The following is a 14,215-nucleotide window of genomic DNA, read 5'->3' as shown; positions in this document are numbered from 1 at the left end:
TGAATATCCACAAAGCAGTTGGTTACTGGGACTTTGGATCATATTTTGAGAAGAAATCAATTCTGAAAAGAGTCAAACGTATACACTTTTGCTCTTATTAATATTTCCAGGGCCTCGACTCTTCTCCACTACAACAGCCCCTGCCCCATGACAAGCTCTCGTTACCTTCCCCCTGGACCAGCACGAGGCACGTATAATTGGTTCCCCTGACTCCGGTCCCTCACCCGTGCTGGGACAGTTTACACACAGTTTCTGCTCTGAAAACACCACTCATTTTCTTCAAGCTCTCTTTCATTTTTACCTTCGCGTTCCCTCCTTAGAGAACCCGCCCTTCCTGACATCCCAGACAGTCTCATATCTCATATATTTCCTCTCAACATAAAGGAATTTCCTAATTGTCCAAACCTCAGACCTTTGCTTCCACCAAACAGCACAATTCCTAGGATTTACTTATGTTTCTTGGAACTCCTTTTCTTCCAGCTCTGCAGTTTTAGATTTCCTGAGCTGTCCCTTAAGGCTTTCACAACCATCAGGCACATTTATTTTGCATTCTTTTCTGCCAGATGTGAAGTTAAGTATGTTCCAGAGTAACGGTTCTTAAACTTTGGAGTGTGTGAGAGTCAGATGGAAGATTTGGTAAAGATGCAGAAGCCCAAGCCCTCTCCTTAAATGAATGTCAGCCTTTTTGTGCCTTACAGGCTCTCCCGGCAAGGATTCTGGTATATGTGGACATCTGAAAGATACTACTGTGGATCTGGGGTAGTATGATTCAGCTGCCCCAGAAAGGTTCTGTTTTGAGTAACTGACTACCAAATTCTATATTTTAGAATGAAAGTCAGGTCCTAGAATAGACTCACCCAACTCACATGCCACTCCCTGATGCCTATCTTGAAATGTAATTTTTAGCTTTTAGTACTCTTTGCAAGAATATGAGAGTATCAATATTAAATATTATATTGCATCCATCTATGAGACACATTTTTTTTCACATTTTAATGTCTTTGATGTTGGGATTATGTTTTAAAATCTGCATCTTAAAAATATTTGCCAGCATCTCTTCTTTCACATTAACACCTAATATAATGGTGCAACTGACAATCAAAATTTAAAGATAAGGAAGTCCTACTGTAACTTGAAGACAAGCTGTAACCAAACAATTCAAATAATATTATGGAAATAAGATGGCAGAAAGATACAATATTAAAATGATTTATTTAACTCAGTCTAGGATATTTCAATATGAAAGTATAAAAGAGAAACTGACATGGTGATCTAGTATTTAAGCACCTAGAGAACTGAAGTCTTTCCTTCCAAGAGTGAATTTGGCTTGTCAGGAGCCATGAAATGGAGGGACTTGGACCACATTTCATTTCTGAATTTCTTGACTTGTGGGTCACCAAACTCCGGTTCATCATAAGCACCCTTCAGAAAACAGAGTGTTCCAGCGTGGCCTATTTCTGCATAACAAACTACCCCAGACCTAGTAGTATAAAACAATGACAATTTAAAAAATTACTGCTACCCATCATGGCTGCAAGGGTTACTTTGGGCTCAACTAAGTGGAGTTCACTGGGGTCCTGCATGTGGCTGCAGCCAGATCATGAGCGACATCTCATGAGGCGTCTCATGAGGCATCTCACATATATGATGCCTGGGATGGAAAGACACAAACAGCTGGAGATAGGACATTTGGGTTCCTTGAGCAACTCTCTCAATCTCTATGTGGCCTGTTTATGAGGTCTCTCCAGGATGCTGGCTTCTAGTTGTCAGATTTCTTAACACGTAGGCTCAGGGCTCCAAAGGTGGGTATTTCCAGGGAGAGAAAGAGAAAGAGATAGAGTTAGAGATAGGGATGGGGTAGAGACAGGGATAGGAGTAGGGATACAGATACAGATATAGAGAGACAAAGACAGAGACAGGGAGAGAGACAGAAATGGAGAGAGAGCCTATGGAAATTGCTTAGCTCTTTATGACCCAGCCTACGTAGTCATGAGTCCTCTGCATAGTATTTATTAGAATTGGATCACTAAACCCAGTCTATATTCTAGGAGCAGATAATTAAATTTATGGATATGTTTTAAAACTGCCACAAGGAGGTATTTTAAATTTTAAAAAGTGACCATTCTCTGAACATTAAAGTCAAGCCTTCTATTTTAAATAATCTCTACTGGGAAAGTTAATCACGGAAAAATCTGATTTTTTTTTTCTTAAAAAAGTTATAAAAGTTACTGCAATATTTTTGACTAGTAGGAAAAAAATATCATAACTACATGTAAGTATTCTTCCAAGGCAAACAATTCTAAACAACATAAAAAAAAATTCACAGATCTGCAAGCATGCCTTTCCTAAAGACAAACTGTATCAATACAAAATCTCTCAACAAAGTTGCTTAAAATACCATAAATAATGTTTCTTTATGAAATATTCATTGCTTACTACCATGTGTGGAAGACCAGTTTCAGAATGCTATGAAAGGATCTGTGTCCCTCAGAATTAATTATCTCAGGTTAGCGGAAGGTTTTCTTTCTTATCTATGAACTGCATCTGGAGAAATGTGAGGTCTAGTGACCTGAATAATCAAAACAATAAACATGCTCTATATGTTTTATATTCGTCAATGAAATAAACGTTAAGTGGGCAATACCCATTCTCTGTGATTTAGACTCAACTTTAAAAACCTGCACACTCGGATTTAAATGCTGCAAGCCAAGCCCCCCAAAGTAATTCTGTGTTATTTCATGTTATTTAAGATCATGAGTATATGTGAATGAGAATCTATGCTGTGTAGGGTAAAAAGTCTCCAGAATTAACATTTTGAGGTTGATTTGCAATGGGAATTAGGCACAAGGGGAAATCATAGATTTAATAGGAGGTAGGTAATGTTGGTAAATAATGTATTCAACTATAAAACAAGAAACACCCAAAATCTGTTTGTCCAGGTGCTATGAATTAAAGTAATTTAGAAATTCCACTTTTTAATGTACATACCTATCCTAAAAAGCAGCCACTGACAAAGTTTAAAAATATGTTTTCAAAAATGGTCATGAAGAACCTAGTGGCAAGACAGGAATAAAGACGAAGACCTACTAGAGAATGGACTTGAGGATGCGGGGAGGGGGAAGGGTAAGCTGGGACAAAGTGAGAGAGTGGCATGAACATATATGCACTACCAAATGTAAAATAGATAGCTAGTGGAAAGCAGTCACATAGCACAGGGAGATCAGCTCAGTGCTTTGTGACCACCTAGAGGGGTGGGATAGGGAGGGTGGGAGGGAGGGAGACGCAAGAGGGAAGAGATATGGGGATATGTGTATATGTATAACTGATTCACTTTGTTATGAAGCAGAAACTAACACACCATTGTATAGCAACTATACTCCAATAAAGATGTTAAAAATATATATATATGTTTTCAATGTAATAGAGAAATTGATGACAAAATATTTCAATTAAGATATTTTCATGATAATGGTATTAATGAAACACATTTTATTTTAAACACCATCCTGAGTGCCTGAAATACCTGTTTCATTGAATTCTCACCACAAACCTACAAGACCAATGATATCCTCTCAATTTTAGATCTAAGAAACCCAGTGTACAAATCACCCAATTTTCTGTAAATGCTCAAGGAATCGTTTCAACTCTTCACAACAAACAATAATGAAAGAAGAAGTAAGATAACCTTCCAACAGGCAATCTTCACCCTCTTGTTTCTCACTAGTCCATTTTAGAAGCCCCTGTTTTCTCATGCCAGTCCTTTACAGAATCACTACCATCAGCCTTACAGGATATCTAGTTCCCAGACCAGCAATCAATTAATCCCAGACAAAATAAAACAAAAAGATCTAATGAGACACTTGGTCCTTCCCACCCCCGTAAGTCACTGCAGTTAAAGAATTAATTAAACTTGGAACATGATCACCGAATTTAAGCCTTAAATTGATTAAGTCAGTGAAAATCTTTACTGACCACACACATTCCGTGACAGGCAAAATAATAAAACAGTTAAAACAACAAATGCCTCTTCTCTTGGAGCTTCCATTCTAGAAGTTAAGGTAGACAAGATATAAACAGCCAAGTAAAGACATAGTGGTAAGAAACAAACATGAAGCAGGGCAAGGAATGTAGAGAGTGACCCTGGCAGGGATGGCCTTTCTAGGGGGTTGACATTTCAGCAGAGGTGACATTATACTTTATGGCTTATCTAGAAACTGGCTGGCTTTCCCTGGACAAATCACATAACCTTTTATTTCCAAATTTCCTGATCTGTAAAATTAGAGATTAGACTAGAATGGCACTTAATGGACCTTCAGGCTTTGAAGTTCTGTCACTCAGAGACCTTTCATTCAAAAGAAAGCCTTACAGTGAAGAGTTGTTCTACTAACTAAAGACCCTCTGATTCCAATGGAACCAACATCATCAATCTACCACCATGCTGCAGCTCCTTATGAACCTTCCCCGCCGAGAGGCAAGGGCTGCTCTCTTCTTTTTAATCTAAGAATGCTGTTTAACTAGCAAATATTGTTATAAAATAGATATAACACTTTTTAATTTTGTTTTTTAAATCCCCATGACCTATTTATTTTATAACTGGACGTTTGTACCTTCTGACCCCATTCATTTATTTTGCCCACTGTCCACTCATTCCTCGGGCAACCACCAATCTGTTCTCGTATCTATGAACTTGTTTTCTTGTTTGTTTGTTTTTTGATTCTACATACAAGTGAGATCACACAGTATTTGTCTTTCTTTGTCTGACTTATTGCACTTAGCATAATACCCTCGAAGTCCAGGCATGTTGTCGCAAATGAAGAGATTTCATTCTTTCTTATGGCCGAATAATATTCATATATATATATATATGCGCTACATTTTCTTTATCCATTCATCCACTGATAGACACTTAGGTTGCTTCTATGTCTTGGCTATTGTAAATAATGCTGCAATGAACCTGGGGGTGCATATATCTTTTCGAATTAGTATTTTCGTTTTCTTCAGATAAATATCCAGAAGTGAAATTGCTGGATTATATGGTAGTTCTATTTTTAATTTTTTGAGGAAATTCCATACTGTTTTCCATAGTGCCTGCACCAAATTATAATTCCACCAACAGTGCACAAGGGTTCCCTTTTCTCCACATCCACGTCAGCATTTATCACTTGTCTTTTTGCTGATGGCCATTCTAACAGGTGTGAGTTGATACCTCATTGTGGTTTTGATTTGTATTTCCTGATGATTAGTGGTGTTGAGCATCTTTTCAAAATGTACCTGTTGGCCATCTGTATGTCTTCTTTGGAAAAAATGTCTATTCGGATCTTCCTCCCATTCTATAATTAGATTGTTTGGGGGGGGTCTGTTTGTGTGCTATAGAGTAGTGTAAGTTCTTTATATAGTTTAGATATTAACCCCTTATCAGATATATACTTTAAAATATTTTCTCCCATTCCATAGGTTGCCTTTTCATTTCATTACTGATTTTCTTTGCTTTGCAAAGCTTTTCAGTTTGATGTAGTCCTACTTGTTTATTTTTTGCTTTTGTTGCCTTTGCTTTTCGAGTCAGATACAAAAAATCATCGCCAAGACTGATGTCACAGAGCTTATCACCAATGTTTTCTTCTAGGAGATTTATGGTTTCAGCTCTTACACTCATGTCTTTAAGCCAGTGAGTTAAGTTTTGTGTATGGTGTAAGACAGTGGTCCAGTTGCATTCTTTTGCATGTGCTGTCCAGTTTGCCAGTACCATTTATTGAACAGACATAATATTTCTGAACATTAGCAAGGAATTTTCAGGATTCCATGTTAACTTACCTTGTTGACCAGGTAATTTGTTACTAATTATTTACTGCCCAAATCCTCATAACCTGAAAAATTGTAATCGATGAAATCAATGTCAGTGCAGAAACTCTGACCTTTTTTTTTGATGATATGAAAGATGATATTGAGGATGTGGTACCACGACTAGGGATTACATGAAGGGAGGAGACAATTCTGAATACACTGGCTGAAGAACCAGGATCCTCAGTGACCTCTTAAGTCCAGTCTGATGGGCTGAATCCTGTAAGATGTATCAATAACAAATGCAAAATTCTACACTAGGGATTAGAAAACCAAATGAACAAGAATTGCACGGAGAGACTGGGTAGCAACACATATGAAGAAAATCTCCTTAGGAGTTGTAGCAGTAATAAGTATATGTTGGAATAACCTATAATAAGAGATTCTTGCAGGCAGTCGCCCTAGGCTCTTCCTACCTAAAGTGTGGTCTCTGGACCAGCTATATCAGTATTACCTGGGAGCTGGTTAGAAATGCAAAATCTTGGGACACACCCCAGACATACGTAAGCAGACTCTGCAGATTACAAAGGTTCCCAGGTGATTTTGTATGCACATCAAAGTTTGGGAAGTGCCACCCCAAGCTCTTAACCAGGTCATACCAGGTGAAACTCTAGTCCAGCCTAGGGAGACCACACTTGCAATACAGGAGTACCTGTAATCACATGTTAATGAGATGTAGATCAGTTAAACCATGACAGGGGATAAGCTTAAACCCCTATAACTATCAGGATTATTCAAAGGCACTGGGGATGCTTAGTTCAGAATGTGCTCTGTAATACACAAATCCACTAGCCAAAGACATGCAAATATTTAGCACTTAAAATGAAGCTAGTCTCAATTAAGATGTTCTGTAAGCATAAAATACACCCCTAGCTGCAAAGACTTAGTAAGAAAAAAATGAATGTGAAATATCTCTTTAATAATTTTTATACTGAATATGTTGAAATAATATGTTGGATATATTGGATTAACTCCAATATATTACTAAAATTAATTTCACCTATTTCTATGGGCATTCTTTTTTTAACATCTTTATTGGAGTATAATTGCTTTACAATGGTGTGTTAGTTTCTGCTTTATAACAAAGTGAATCAGTTATACATATACATATGTTCCCATATCTCTTCCCTCTTGCATCTCCCTCCCTCCCACCCTCCCCATCCCACCCCTCTAGGTGGTCACAAAGCCATAATTCAAAAAGAGTCATGTACCAAAATGTTCATTGCAGCTCAATTTACAATAGCCAGGACATGGAAGCAACCTAAATGTCCATCATCGGATGAATGGATAAAGAAGATGTGGCACATATATACAATGGAATATCACTCAGCCATAAAAAGAAACGAAATGGAGTTATCTATGGGCATTTTTTAACATGGCTTACTAGAATATTTTAAATTGCCTATGTGGCTCCCATTTTATTTCTATCTGACAGTGCTACTGTAGAGACACCCAGGAGGAGACATGGTGGTTCTTTTCAAATGTGTGGAGTACCACTGTATGGAAGAAATATTAACCTGCCTCACACAGAACCAAAGACTAGAACCAGGACTTCATAATGTTGTATGACCCAGAGCAGGCAAAGAAATCTCTTGTTTTCCAAACACGCCCACTAGGGAATGTCATCACTTCCACAGATTCATCCCTGAATCTAAGAGTCTCTGGAGAAGGACTGGTGGAGGTGTAGACAGGCTAGAGCGTGATCAGAGGAATGGATATCCACGCTTGCAGGTGGACATCTTCCCAAAGATGCCACGGACCCTCGCTATTGTCTATGTGGATAAATTACACATCACCCATTAGAACAAATATTGCTGTGTTGAGACTGTCAAGTTTCCCAGCCAGCCTGCTTCACTACTGCAGGAGGAGAAAATAAATAAATGAATACAGTCTCCCTGTTTCCATAAATCTGATCAACAATATATGATGAAGACTGACAATAGAGTTTAGCAAGAAATATCTATCTCACCAATATGATATTGAAGATCATACAAAACAATTAACTCTCTTGATTCCAAGACAAAGCTACAAAATTCTGGCTCATATTTCAGATTTAAGTAACTCATCTTCTAGCTGCCTATTAAAAATGCTAAGTGATTATTTATGGTCCTACGAGATTGACTCTGACCCTATTTGGATCAATGAAATCTCAAGAAGTAAATTTTTTCAAGGGCTATGTGGTTTTAAGAGACCAGGCTTTTACAGAGAAAAAATATTATTGGATCCGGCACAAAGAATCTTAAGAGTTGCTGGATCTATCTTTGAATTAAAAAATATCAGTAGCCCAAAGTGGTTCAAACACTGCTGTGCAATTTGGATTTAGATTCAAGAGAACTCAGTTTGAATCCTAGTTCACATCATGGTTAGATTATGAGATTTTAGTTTGCTCAGTGCTTAACGAGATCATTGGGTGTTGAACTTTCATTCCTCCAGCTCCACTCTCCTTAGTCCATATTCCTATGTAAATGGAAGGAAAATAGGACCTCCTTTTTAACCCAAGAAAACCCATATGCATCCAAATAAAGCCTATGTGATATTTAAGATTGAATAACCTTACAGAAATATTTTAATACATATTTCTAAGAAGGATGTACAGTAGCTCCCCAAAGACTTTTTAAAATTTATAAAGCCATCTATCTTGAATGCATTATGAATACTCCTAAGTAAGGGATGGATAGACTGAAATACACACACACACACACACACACACACACACACACACACACATTCCTTGCCAGATGCTGAAGTCTAACATTGCAACTCCTGAAGCAAATCAGGATATGCATGTGCAAATTCCCATTAAAATGAAAGCAATCTCCTAGCTATAATTATTTCACTCATTCTGCAAATTGAGAAATCGGTTACAGCATAAAGTAGTATAGCCCAGAACATCTATATCACTTTGTTTTTCATTGTAGAACTGCTGGATTCACAGAGCACCTGTTGTTTACTTTAACCTCACCTCTTTTAGAGATGCCATGTTTATCCTGTTGCCAGTTTTTTGATGCATTGATGGTTTTTCAGAAATCTCAGTTAACTGGGTCCTTTTTCTTATTAATCACTATATTCAGCTGGTAAACTACTTTGCTACTACTAAACCTCATGCATGGGAAGTCTTGTTGGTGCCTTTAATCAAGCTTCATGGGAAGCGACTGAGTCGAATTTGCAGGTCACCAGGCTTGCTGTAAGTTAAGTGGGAACGTGAACATCAGGGAGTTATCCTGTAAATGACGGGGTGCCACTTTCCTCATGCACAGGGGCTGGAGTGTGCCCAGAACCGGGTCACCTAATGTGACATGGCACAGGACCTGATTGCCCAGTAGCCCAATGACGAAGGACTAACCAGGGAGCCACAGCTGTGCTGGGAGAGCAGTTCCAAAGTGGAAGGCAGCTTTCTGGCCTTAACTTTTAGGATCTGGAATAGCCAGTGGTATCAACATTTGTCTCACCACCATCATGAGTATGACCTTGTGGTCAGTTTTATAAAAGAAGGGCCTTAACGTGTCTTTTTTTTTTTTTTTTAATAACTTCTGTATCACTTTTCCCTAACACCATGCCACTGTAGGAACATAATAAATATGTGTAGGGTTTTGTTTGTTTTAATTGAAATGTAGTTGATTTATGATGTTGTGTTACTTTCAGGTGTACGGCACAGTGATATATATACAGGTTCCCCCAAATATAATATAGATATATACAAAATATATATATATTCTTTTCCATTATAAGTTATTACAAGATATTGAATATAGTTCCCTGTGCTATACAGTAGGTCCTTGTTGGTTATCTAAATAAACATCTGTTCAATGAATATATAAATCTCATCCACTATACAGTAGTTGTTACGGATTAAACTGAGTCTCTCCTAAAATTCACCTGTTGAAGCCCTAATACTCAGTACCTCAAAATATGACCTTATTTGAAATAGGGTCATTGCAGATGTAATCAGTTAAGATGAGGTCATACTGGAGTAGGGTGAGCCTCTAACCCAATATGACTGGTGTCCTTCACAAGGGAACCCCATTTGAAGAGACGACATACACACAGGAAGAACGCCATGGGAAGACGAACACAAAGACTGGGGTGATGCAGTAGAAGCCATGGGACACCAAAGTTTGCCAGGAGCCCAGAAGCTGGGAGAGGTGCAGAACAGAATCTCCCTCAAAGTCCTCAGTAGGATACCCTTGACCTTGGACTTCTGCCTCCAGAAGTGCGAGATAATAAATCTCTGTTATTTAAACTACCCAGTCTGTGGTAGTTTGTTACAGCAGCCCTAAAAAACTAATACAGTGATCAAGACAAACTATACCTTGATATTTACAAACAAAAGTGGAAAGTTTAACTTTGAATAAAATCAAAAGTACATAAAAGCTAAAAAACAGATTTTCAAGGTGTGTTTATCACTATACTTAATGTTTAGATCCCTAAATCTTGTACCTAATCCAGGTTTAGAAAAGCATAAACAGATGAACTAAATTAAATCAGAACATCTAAACCAGCCCTTTGATAAAAGACTTTCATTTGTACATTGACTTACCTGCAGTAGCTACAATGCAGCCTAGCACATTATGGCCAAAAACCATAATGATTTGTTGAATGAATGAATGAATGGCTAATACAGAGAAGTATAATTCAAAATACAGGAGCAAACTGGTGAACATGCTTAATAAAACATTAAAAACTGAAAACAGAAATAGGCTGATAAAAAAGTAACTGTTTACCATTTCTTCTTGAAGAATTTTGCTATCTTTTTAAAAAATCAAGTATATGTCAGTCACTAAAAAAGAAATCCTAATGGAAAAATTAGAAATATGCCATATGTCCTCAGCTGGAGAAAAACACAAGTACAATGACATTTTCAACATTTCAAAGAAGTATTTATCAAATTTTTGCCTCATGCTGTGCAGAAGGCAAAGTTGCTGTGCTTTTAAGGGGTGATTAGAAATAACAATGTGGAAATACATTCTGAAATTTTTAATGAAAAGTGTATATGTATGCGGTAACATATTCATAGATACCCCCCCTAATGAATTACTTGTGGATTACACTGTCAAGTACTATAAAAAAAATCTTTCAATAATAATAGTAATTATGCAAAAAGTTGGCCACTGTTTAAAATTCTGTAAAAAAAAGTGTCAATACTTTACTATATTTTAATGAGAATTCAAGATTCTTATAGTAATGAGGATTTTTTCTACTGCTACACACAATTTTCACAGATTTCATCCTGTGCAGGGCCAAAGGTTGCCTTCTGTTCTTTCTACTTGAACAGTAAACTATTTACCAAATCGCCTCCTTATGTTCAAACACTCTAGGTTCTATGGGAGAAAAAATATAACCTGGTCTAAAGTGGTATATCTTTCAAGAAAAACAAAGAACATCCAGTGTTTTGTTTTGTTTTATACTGGCATCTTTTTGTTTTGTTTTTTTTTTACAAATTTATTTATTTATTTTATTTTTGGCTGTGTTGGGTCTTTGTTGATAAACAACAAGGTCCTACTGTATCTATACTGTATAGTTCCTACAGGGAACTATATTCAATATCCTGTGATAAACCATAATGGAAAAGAATATGAAAAAGAATGTATATATATGTACAACTGAATCACTTTGCTGTATGGTAGAAATTAACACAACATTGTAAATCAACTATACTTCAATAAAATAAATATAAAAAAATATATCAAGCCAGCTGAGAGGGCATGCTCTAGGCACAAAGATAAACTAGGAGTTTTCATTTATACATGACATCCAAAGACAAGACACTATCAACAGGAAGGATGTTTCATTCCACTTTGCCAAAAACTCCAAGGAAAGGAGAAACGTAAGTGGAAAACGTAGGCTTAAATTGTGTGTCAAATTAAAAATGATGAACATATTTTGTTTCATAAAGACAAGCACATTTCCTAGATGTGAAATTCTAAAGGTAATACATTGGCAATAAAATAGCTACTAACAATCAACTGCTCATTTATACAGAAAGCATGGATTCATTTGCATTATTTCTACCAAATATCCAGCTTTATGTCCTTTATGTATACTAGTATTATTCCTACTGCACATTTTTAATAAGTAATTAAATTGACAGAAGAAACTGGATTGGGGAATGAGAAGGAAGGCCAATACTACTAATGTAAAAACATAATTTTTCCTAAAAATAAGGGGAATTCTTTTTTTTTATGCTCAACTGATTTAAAAAATTTTTTTACTGTAAAATATACATAGCAATTTACTATTTTAAGCATTTTTAAGTGTACAGTTCAGTGGCACTAAGGATACTTAAAATGCTATGCAACCATTATCATCATCTGCCTTCAGAACCTTTTCCTCATTCCAAACAGAAGCTTCATACCCTTTAATAATAACTCCCCATTTCCCTCTTCCCCTACTCCCTGGCAATCTCTGTTCTACTATCTATCTCTATCCTAGGAACCTAATATAAGTGGGATCATACAATAGTTGTCCTTTTGTGTCTGGCTTATTTCACTCAGCATAATGTTTTCAAGGTTCATCCATGTTGTAGCATGTATCGATACTTCATTCCTTTTTACGGCTGAATAAAATTCCACTGAATGGATAATACCACATTTTGTTTATCCATTCATCTACAGATGGACATTTGCATTGTTTCCACCTTTTGGCTACTGTGAATAATGCTACTATGGACACTGGTGTACAAGTATCTGTTTGCTTTCATATTTTGGGCATATACTCAGAAGTGAATTTCTGGATCATACTCTATGTTTAAATTTTTGAGGAACTGCCAAACTTTTCTACAGCAGCTGCACCATTTTACACTCTCACCAGCAATGCATAAGGGTTCCAATTTTTCCACATCTTGGACAACACTTATTATTTTCCATTTTTTAAATAACAGCCATCCTAATGGGTATGGAGTGGTAACCCACTGTGGCTTTGACTTGCATTTCCTTAATGGCTAGTAATGTTGAGCATCTTTACATGTGCTTATTAGCTATATGTATATCTTCTTTGGAGGAATGTCTCTTCAAGTCCTTTGCCCATTTTTGACTTGGGTTGTTTTTTGTTGTTGTTGAATTTACACAACTGATTTCTGACAAAGGTTCAAAAGCAATTCAGTTGAGGAAAGACACCTTTCTTTTTGTTGTTGTTGTTAATATAAGAAAACGTCTTTTATTCTTTTTTTTTGAATTTTATTTTATTTATTTTTTATACAGCAGGTTCTTACTAGTTATCTATTTTATACACATCACTGTATACATGTCAATCCCAATCTCCCAATTCATCCCACCACCCCCACCACTCCACCACTTTCCCCCCTTGGTGTCCATACGTTTGTTCTCTACATCTGTGTCTCTATTTCTGCCTTGCAAACCGGTTCATCTGTACCATTTTTCTAGGTTCCACATATATGCATTAATATACGATATTTGTTTTTCTCTTTCTGACTTACTTCACTCTGTATGACAGTCTTTAGATCCATCCATGTCTCTAAAAATGACCCAATTTCATTCCTTTTTATGGCTGAGTAATATTCCATTGTATGTATGTACCACATCTTCTTTATCCATTCATCTGTCGATGGGCATTTAGGTTGCTTCCATGACCTGGCTATTGTAAATAGTGCTGCATTGAACATTGGGGTGCATGTGTCTTTTTGAATTATGGTTTTCTCTCTGGGTATATGGCCAGTAGTGGGATTGCTGGGTCATATGGCAGTTCTATTTTTAGTTTTTTAAGGAACCTCCGTACTGTTCTCCATAGTGGCTGTATCAATTCACATTCCCACCAACAGTGCAAGAGGGTTCCCTTTTCTCCACACCCTCTCCAGCATTTATTGTTTATAGGGGGGAATTCTTTTGTTCATTTATTTTCAAATCTATTCTGCTACTGGGCACTAATAAATAAAGATAATAGCACCTGGATACAAATCTAAGACTACAGTATTTCACTCATAGACATTTGCCTCTGATTAATGAAAAATGAAAGTTTCTATTTCAAATAGATGTAATCCTTTATACCATCTGAGATAAGCTTCCTTAAATATAGTTCAGACATACTATTTATTTATAAAGTAAATTACTACCTAAAGCTTCCCCATTTACTGTGGTTAATTTTGTGTGTCAACTTGCTGTGGCTATGGTACTCAGTTCTTTGGTCAAGAACTAGTCTAGATGTTGCTGTAAAGGTGTCTGTGGATGTGATGAACATTTATAATCAGCTGACTTGAAGTAAAGCAGATTACCCTCCAGGTGTGGATGGACCTCATCCAATTAGTTGAAAGCCTTAGGGAAAGACTCAAGTTTCCCAAAGAAGGGATTCTGCCTCAAGACTACAACATAGAAACCCTGCCTGAGTTCCCAGCTGACTAGCCTGCCATGCAGATTCTGGACATAAG

The 14,215-nt window shown here is 36.8% G+C and overlaps 1 protein-coding gene across 1 annotated transcript in view; it reads right to left on the bottom strand.

Annotated features, from left to right (window-relative positions):
• CTNND2 (catenin delta 2) overlaps positions 1–14,215 on the bottom strand; it is a 943,287-nt gene that overhangs the window by 881,989 nt on the left and 47,083 nt on the right. The window lies entirely within an intron of this gene.

The sequence above is a fragment of the Balaenoptera physalus genome, assembly GCF_965194825.1.
Source record: "Balaenoptera physalus genome assembly, chromosome: 3".
In the NCBI taxonomy this organism is placed as follows: domain Eukaryota; kingdom Metazoa; phylum Chordata; class Mammalia; order Artiodactyla; family Balaenopteridae; genus Balaenoptera; species Balaenoptera physalus.
The sequence above is the reverse complement of the archived record's forward strand: the minus strand, read 5'-3'. Positions and strand labels throughout refer to the sequence as shown.